Below are 7834 nucleotides of genomic sequence, written 5' to 3'. Positions count from 1 at the left end.
GAGCAAGCGTGGGACACTCGGCTCGCCTGACACTTTCAAACTATTTCTCATGACAATAACGAAGTCCTGTGTTTTTTCCACTGATGCTCTCTTTGTCTGAATGTAAGAAGTTCAGAAAGTCCGAGCCCTTCTGTAACGACTCTTCTTTGACACTGAAAATAACACAAGCTCATAGAGGAAGTGAAAGAAGTTATGAAAGACTGGCTTGTCTTGAGGAAACCCAACTGAAATCACAAAACAGCAGCTGAGAACATGTCAATTTATATACAAAAACATTTCATTAATCAGCCACAGCTCACAGCGCCAGCTTAAGACCCATAATATTCTGACCTATAATAATATTTAAAAAGATTCAGACACCCATTTGCTTTCACTTTAAAAAAAAATTAGGAATAAATGTGAAAAATAAACATTAAATTTTGCCTATTTCTTGTTGCTTATCTTCTGGTAAATACACCAACAGAGCCATCTACATGAAAAATTAGCAAATATCAGCCGATTTATTGCTGTAGCTCTGCATACGACGTCTTGTTTTTCCCCAGACACACTAATCTTCCCATAAACTTGTCAAATATTCCTATCCGAAAAAGCGCTTTTTAACAAATTGCTCAAATAAATCACTTTGATGGTTAATTGCTCATCAAAACACGTGCCTGTCTACTGAACTGTCATTTTAGTTCTACCTGAAAATAGCAGTGACTTTACACAGGAATGGGACAGATGGATGCAGGCACAAAGGTGCACCCAAAAGGCTCCAGCTGTTATCAGCACGAAGGCTTAAAAATATCAACATACAGGGAGTGCAGAATTATTAGGCAAATGAGTATTTTGTCCACATCATCCTCTTCATGCATGTTGTCCTACTCCAAGCTGTATAGGCTCGAAAGCCTACTACCAATTAAGCATATTAGGTGATGTGCATCTCTGTAATGAGAAGGGGTGTGGTCTAATGACATCAACACCCTATATCAGGTGTGCATAATTATTAGGCAACTTCCTTTCCTTTGGCAAAATGGGTCAAAAGAAGGACTTTACAGGCTCAGAAAAGTCAAAAATAGTGAGATATCTTGCAGAGGGATGCAGCAGTCTCAAAACTGCAAAGCTTCTGAAGCGTGATCATCGAACAATCAAGCGTTTCATTCAAAATAGTCAACAGGGTCGCAAGAAGCGTGTGGAAAAACCAAGGCGCCAAATAACTGCCCATGAATTGAGAAAAGTCAAGCGTGCAGCTGCCAAGATGCCACTTGCCACCAGTTTGGCCATATTTCAGAGCTGCAACATCACTGGAGTGCCCAAAAGCACAAGGTGTGCAATACTCAGAGACATGGCCAAGGTAAGAAAGGCTGAAAGACGACCACCACTGAACAAGACACACAAGCTGAAACGTCAAGACTGGGCCAAGAAATATCTCAAGACTGGTTTTTCTAAGGTTTTATGGACTGATGAAATGAGAGTGAGTCTTGATGGGCCAGATGGATGGGCCCGTGGCTGGATTGGTAAAGGGCAGAGAGCTCCAGTCCGACTCAGACGCCAGCAAGGTGGAGGTGGAGTACTGGTTTGGGCTGGTATCATCAAAGATGAGCTTGTGGGGCCTTTTCGGGTTGAGGATGGAGTCAAGCTCAACTCCCAGCCCTACTGCCAGTTTCTGGAAGACACCTTCTTCAAGCAGTGGTACAGGAAGAAGTCTGCATCCTTCAAGAAAAACATGATTTTCATGCAGGACAATGCTCCATCACACGCGTCCAAGTACTCCACAGCGTGGCTGGCAAGAAAGGGTATAAAAGAAGAAAAACTAATGACAGGGCCTCCTTGTTCACCTGATCTGAACCCCATTGAGAACCTGTGGTCCATCATCAAATGTGAGATTTACAAGGAGGGAAAACAGTACACCTCTCTGAACAGTGTCTGGGAGGCTGTGGTTGCTGCTGCACGCAATGTTGATGGTGAACAGATCAAAACACTGACAGAATCCATGGATGGCAGGCTTTTGAGTGTCCTTGCAAAGAAAGGTGGCTATATTGGTCGCTGATTTGTTTTTGTTTTGTTTTTGAATGTCAGAAATGTATATTTGTGAATGTGGAGATGTTATATTGGTGTCACTGGTAAAAATAAATAATTGAAATGGGTATATATTTGTTTTTTGTTAAGTTGCCTAATAATTATGCACAGTAATAGTCACCTGCACACACAGATATCCCCCTAAAATAGCTAAAACTAAAAACAAACTAAAAACTACTTCCAAAAACATTCAGCTTTGGGTTTGGGTTCATTGAGAACATGGTTGTTGTTCAATAATAAAATTATTCCTCAAAAATACAACTTGCCTAATAATTCTGCACTCCCTGTATGTAATTTTTTTTTAAATTTAAAAGCATTCAATTGGCATACATCAAAGAGGTTACCCGCATAAGGATAAAATACATGAATTGCACAGACTTCTACAATATCACAGAGTCATTGTAATAACAGTATGGGAATAACTGTCTGAAGCTGCGCACCCATTTTTAAGCCAGTAAAAATAAAAACTTTGTAATTGTCATTTTAGGGATTTTATTGTGTTGTTGCTGGATGTACTATGCTTGCTGTTGTTTACTACAAAGTCCTAACTGAATTCCAGTGGTAGGGGTGTGTCACTGCTGCAACTTCAGATATGTTTCAGTTTCCACTGAAAAAACAAAAACATGCCAGTGACATTTGAACTGATCAACAACTGCACAAAGAGGACAGGAACAGGGAGAATTGCTAATTGAGACAGTGTAAACACATACTGTAGGACATACTCTCTTTTGACCGACTCAGAAATTGATTGTTGACTGGATTACAACCACTGGCCTTGAGAATTACAGAGGATGAGGAGGCAAGCCATTCACCAATCCCCTTCTCCTCCTTCCCAACTACAATATGACAACAAACCAATCACATTCTACATCATCTGGAGTGGGAACTAGGTCGCTTTTGATCAGGAGAATCACCACACATCTGCAGGCTTGGCCACATGTAAGCACCACAATGGAGCTGTGGTGATGGAGCCCCCCCCTTCCACATTTACTCATGGCAAAACATTAAATATGCTCTCCCTATCATCAGTAGCTTACTTCATCGCAGCCTCATCCTTATTGGCTTCTGTAAGCTGAAATGTCAGCGTATGGAGGCTTTAGGTGCACATAATGATGGGATAGTGGTTTACAGTAATTTTTTTCTATGTAAGAGGACAAGGGGGGTTAGCTAGCAGACTGGCAGCTGTGGGTGTTGAAATCTGCAACAACAAAGTGTGCCACACTCATGACATGGGGAGTGAGAAATACAACTTCCACTGAACCACCACTTTACATACCCCATTATAGCTGGATTCTGGTCTCTAAGTTGAGTCGAAAATGATCCTCTCAGCGGTCTCCTGAGAGCTGTGCGGACAGGCTAGCTGCAGCTTTGTTTTTGTTTTGTTTTTATCCGCTCTCCCTCTCAATTGAAAGCCGCTCTCTGCTTGTTTGTGTGAGCTCACAGCCCGGCGAAGCCCCACTCTCACTGTTCTCAGTCCGACATGGCTCGGCGTGTTGTTGTGCCCTCTGGGTGCATCATATTTTTGGCATAGGTGGTGGTTTCATCCGTGCGAACGTGTCTGTGCACGCATGATGACTGACAACACGCGCGCGCGCTGCTCTGGCTCTAGTAGCCGCCGCCGTTAGCTAAAAAACCCCACAACCAAACTCCACAGTAATGCAGGATTATGGAGCTCAACTCGGGCTATTAAAAAAAGAAGGAGAAAAAAACTGACAGCAGACGGATGGTGTGATTTATAACCACATTAGACTCGAAGGGATCGTGTTGCGCTTTTAAATTCAGAGTGAAATTATCGAAGGGGAAAAAATGTTAACGTGTTTTAGCAAATAAAACTGCCTATAGTCTCTAAATGTGACGTTAGCTGGCTATAAATGCTCCGTTGGCTGGTGTATAATCTGAATAGGGATGGCAGACGTTGGGATAAAAAAATTAACATTCACCCCTCAATTCCGACACTCATAAATCCCTCTTTAAGTCGCTGGCTCTTGATTGAAGTCCTCTGTGCCATTAAAATCCTCAAATCGGAGAAATATTAAAGAGTTTTACCGCCGCAAGTGAGACATTTAACGCCGCTCTGTGGTGACAGACATCTTCTTTCCAGACGGGGCTTCATCTCCGCTGCTTTTGGAGAGAACACAAAAAAGCCCTTGGAGTACACTCCGGGTTTTATCATCACGTCCTGCCCTCCTCCAAGAGGAAAAAAAAAAATCAAAACAGCTTCACCGACGTCGATGTTCGCCACAAAATTTTCCTTCATTCACAAACGAGCAGATTTCTCCGTCTTGTTTTGTTTGCGTTGTTTCGCGTAAACTGGATCTGAGATGGTGGGAGAATAGGACTGATGCTCCTTCAGCTGCTGGTTCATCCTCTCTCATCATCAGCCCGTCTGCCCTCTGTTAGCCCCTCATCTCATTCATCAGCTCCGCTCCATCCGCCGCCTCTGCTCAGAGGGAAGCATTAACCAACGACGTCATCACGCTACGTTAACGCCTGCAGTTTTGACGTTATTGGCAGTATGTATGTCCTCACATCCGGTAGAGGGTAAAATAAACTGACGTAAATAAAAGAGGACAATAACAATAACGCAATGGTACTCAGAACATCTGAGTATTATTATATTATATCAGTAACAATAAAGAAAATATATTTTTGTATAATAAACACATTTTTTGTACTTTGATCAGATTTTAGGCACAAAGTCATTATTAGGCATTTAAATCTCACTAAATCCATTTGGGTTTCAACCCTGTCACAGACAAAATTATCATATGATCATTGTGATCATGATTTGAAATCATGCTGAAGTTCAGTTCAGTTTTATTTATATAGCACCAAATCCCAATTACAGTTGTCTCAAGTCCTTTATATTGTAAGGTAAAGACCTTAAAATAATACAGAGGAAATAGCGAAAACCCCAAGAATCATGATAAGTAGTAGTAAATTCTGGTGAGTATGTAATGATGAAATGTCCCATGGCTAAAGATCACTTATGAAACACGTAATTTTCACTCAAAAATACTCTGTTTCATTGCCAGAGCATGCCAAGAGAACTTTCATTAACATCGGTAATAGGGGCTTAACTTTGCATTATGGGGGTTGAAAATGGTGATGGGGTTGAAGGCACAATCAGCATTTCAGTATGATATGCATTCATGACATTAATTGTCACGGTCCGCTGTGACGGACCGAGTGGAGAATGCATGTAATGGACCCAGGTGCGTACACAAGTGAGCAGACGGGAGTGAGTTTTAACAAAAGGCGAGCCTTTAATATGGCTGAAAACAAGGTGTGCAAATACAGCAGGGATGGCGTGGCTAAACAAAAACCTAAACTGAGAACAAACTATGGTGAGGCTATGGCTTGGAAGACAACAGACCAGGCATGGAAACACGGAGGGGGGGAACACAGACGACGCGACACAGACTGTACGAAACACAGAGACTAAATACACATGAGGGATGATCAGGGGAAGTGGATGCACACGGGGAACACAGGTGACACTGATAATCATAACAAGACACGGCAGGAGTGAACGTAACACTGATGGGAGATGGGCAAAGTAAAGCAGGAAGTACACAGAGGTTCAAACAGGAGGAGAGAGAGCACGGGGAGAACGCAGACATAACGGGCTGGGGAAAACATAGAATAAAACACAAAGAGAGACGAGGGCTCATAAATACACAGAGGGGCACACAGGGGGTAAGAGTCACGAAGGGAAAACACATAAGGAACAACGTAACAGATCAACCCAGGAAGCATGGCCTAAATAAAGAACAAAATACAAAAATACATGAAAACTAAGAATACTGGGCCCACATGGCCCAGGACCATGACACCACCCCCCCCTAAAGGGCTGGCTCCCGACAGCCCAAACCCGAGAAACAAAACACAAGCAAAACAGAAAACACCCCACCCAGGGCGGGAGGCGGTGGACCAGGACGGAGGGAACAAAACGAACCAAAAACAAGGAGCACGAGAACAAAACTGAGTCCACAAATACACAAAAGAGTCCAGAACAGGAAGGCGAATGTCCAAAGAGGCCCAAAGGCCAACCCGAGAGGCGACAACACAAAAGTCCAGTCCAACCGTTCCGGAGACCGGCCACGGGAAAGGTGGCCACGGTGACAGAACAGATCCGGAGGCCGGCCGCGCGGAAGGCAGCGGCGGCGGCGAAGGCGGAGCAGTTCAGGGGGCCGGCAGTGCGCAAGGCAGCGGCGGCGGCGAAGGCGGAGCAGTTCAGGGGGCCGGCAGTGCGCAAGGCAGCGGCGGCGGCGACGGCGGAGCAGTTCAGGGGGCCGGCAGTGCGCAAGGCAGCGGCGGCTCTCCAGTGTCAGGCGTACTGGCTGAGGCCCGGTGGGCACAGGACCGGCCGAGGCCCGGTGGGCACAGGACCAGTCGAGGCGGGACCAGACGAAGCACAGGCTGAGGCGGGACCAGACGAAGCACAGGCTGAGGCTGGGCCAGGCGAAGCACAGGCTGGAGCTGCAGCAGGCGAAGCACAGGCTGGAGCTGCAGCAGGCGAAGCAGAGGCGGAGGCTGGACCAGGCGTGGCAGAAGCAGGAGCTGGTGCTGAGGCTGGACCAGGCGTAGCAGAAGCAGAAGGTGGCTGGATGGGCGGCTCGGGCCCCCCAGCAGACGAGGCGTGAGGCTGGATGGGCGGCTCGGGCCCTCCAGCGGAGACAGGCGGCCGGACGGGCCCCTCGGACCCTCCAGTTGACGAGGCATGAAGCTGGTGCGGTTCTCCTGAACCCCCAGCTGACGTGGAAGGAAGCTGAACGGGCTCCTCAGGCCCTCCAGCTGACGTGGAAGGAGGCCGGACGGGCTCCTCGGGCCCTCCAGCTGACGTGGAAGGAGGCCGGGTGGGCTCCTCGGGCCCTCCGGCTGACGTGGAAGGAGGCCGGACGGGCTCCTCGGGCCCTCCAGCTGACGAGGCATGAGGCCGGACGGGCTCCTCGGGCCCTCCAGCTGACATGGCTTGGGGCCGGACGGGCTCCTCGGGCCCTCCAGCTGACATGGCTTGAGGCTGGAGGGGCTCCTCGGGCCCTCCAGCCGACATGGCTTGAGGCTGGACGGGCTCCTCGGGCCCTCCAGCTGACATGGCTTGGGGCCGGACGGGCTCCTCGGGCCCTCCAGCTGAAATGGCTTGAGGCTGGACGGGCTCCTCGGGCCCTCCAGCTGACGAGGCATGAGGCTGGACGGGCTCCTCGGGCCCTCCAGCTGGAAGAGACGGCTGAAGCAGAAGGCAGTCTGAGGCGGAGAGAAAGCTCACACCATTCCTAGCAGGCTGAGAAGCAACCTGTACAGCAGACGTGGCATGAGGCTGAACGGGCTCCTCGGGCCCTCCAGCTGGAAGAGACGGCTGAAGCAGAAGGCAGTCTGAGGCGGAGAGAAAGCTCACGCCATTCCTAGCAGGCTGAGAAGCAACCTGTACAGCAGACGTGTGGTCCCCTTTCGCCGTCTCCTGAACCTGGGCTTCATGTGGCGCGACTGTGAGAGCAACGCTAGAAAAAATCCTGGATCCTACAGAGTCAGGAATATGGTTTGTGATTTCATTGTGCGCTTCATCAAAACTGTTACACACAATCCTTTCATTATCACAACCCGACTCTGACTGGCCCTTAGTCTTAACCAGAGGTAGGTCGGCCACAGCATGGATGTTTATGAAATCATGGTTAATGGTGGAGCGGTCTTTGGTACCAGTTTCTTCGTAACTGGGCCCACAAAAGGGTAGCCCAGTACACTCCACTATGACAGGCTCATGAGATGAGAAAGCACA

Source organism: Mchenga conophoros, linkage group LG7 (assembly GCF_057382185.1).
Source record: "Mchenga conophoros isolate Kocher_MC1m ecotype Shallow Benthic linkage group LG7, M_conophoros_male_GT1.1, whole genome shotgun sequence".
Lineage (NCBI taxonomy): Eukaryota > Metazoa > Chordata > Actinopteri > Cichliformes > Cichlidae > Mchenga > Mchenga conophoros.
Note: the sequence above shows the minus strand (reverse complement) of the source record.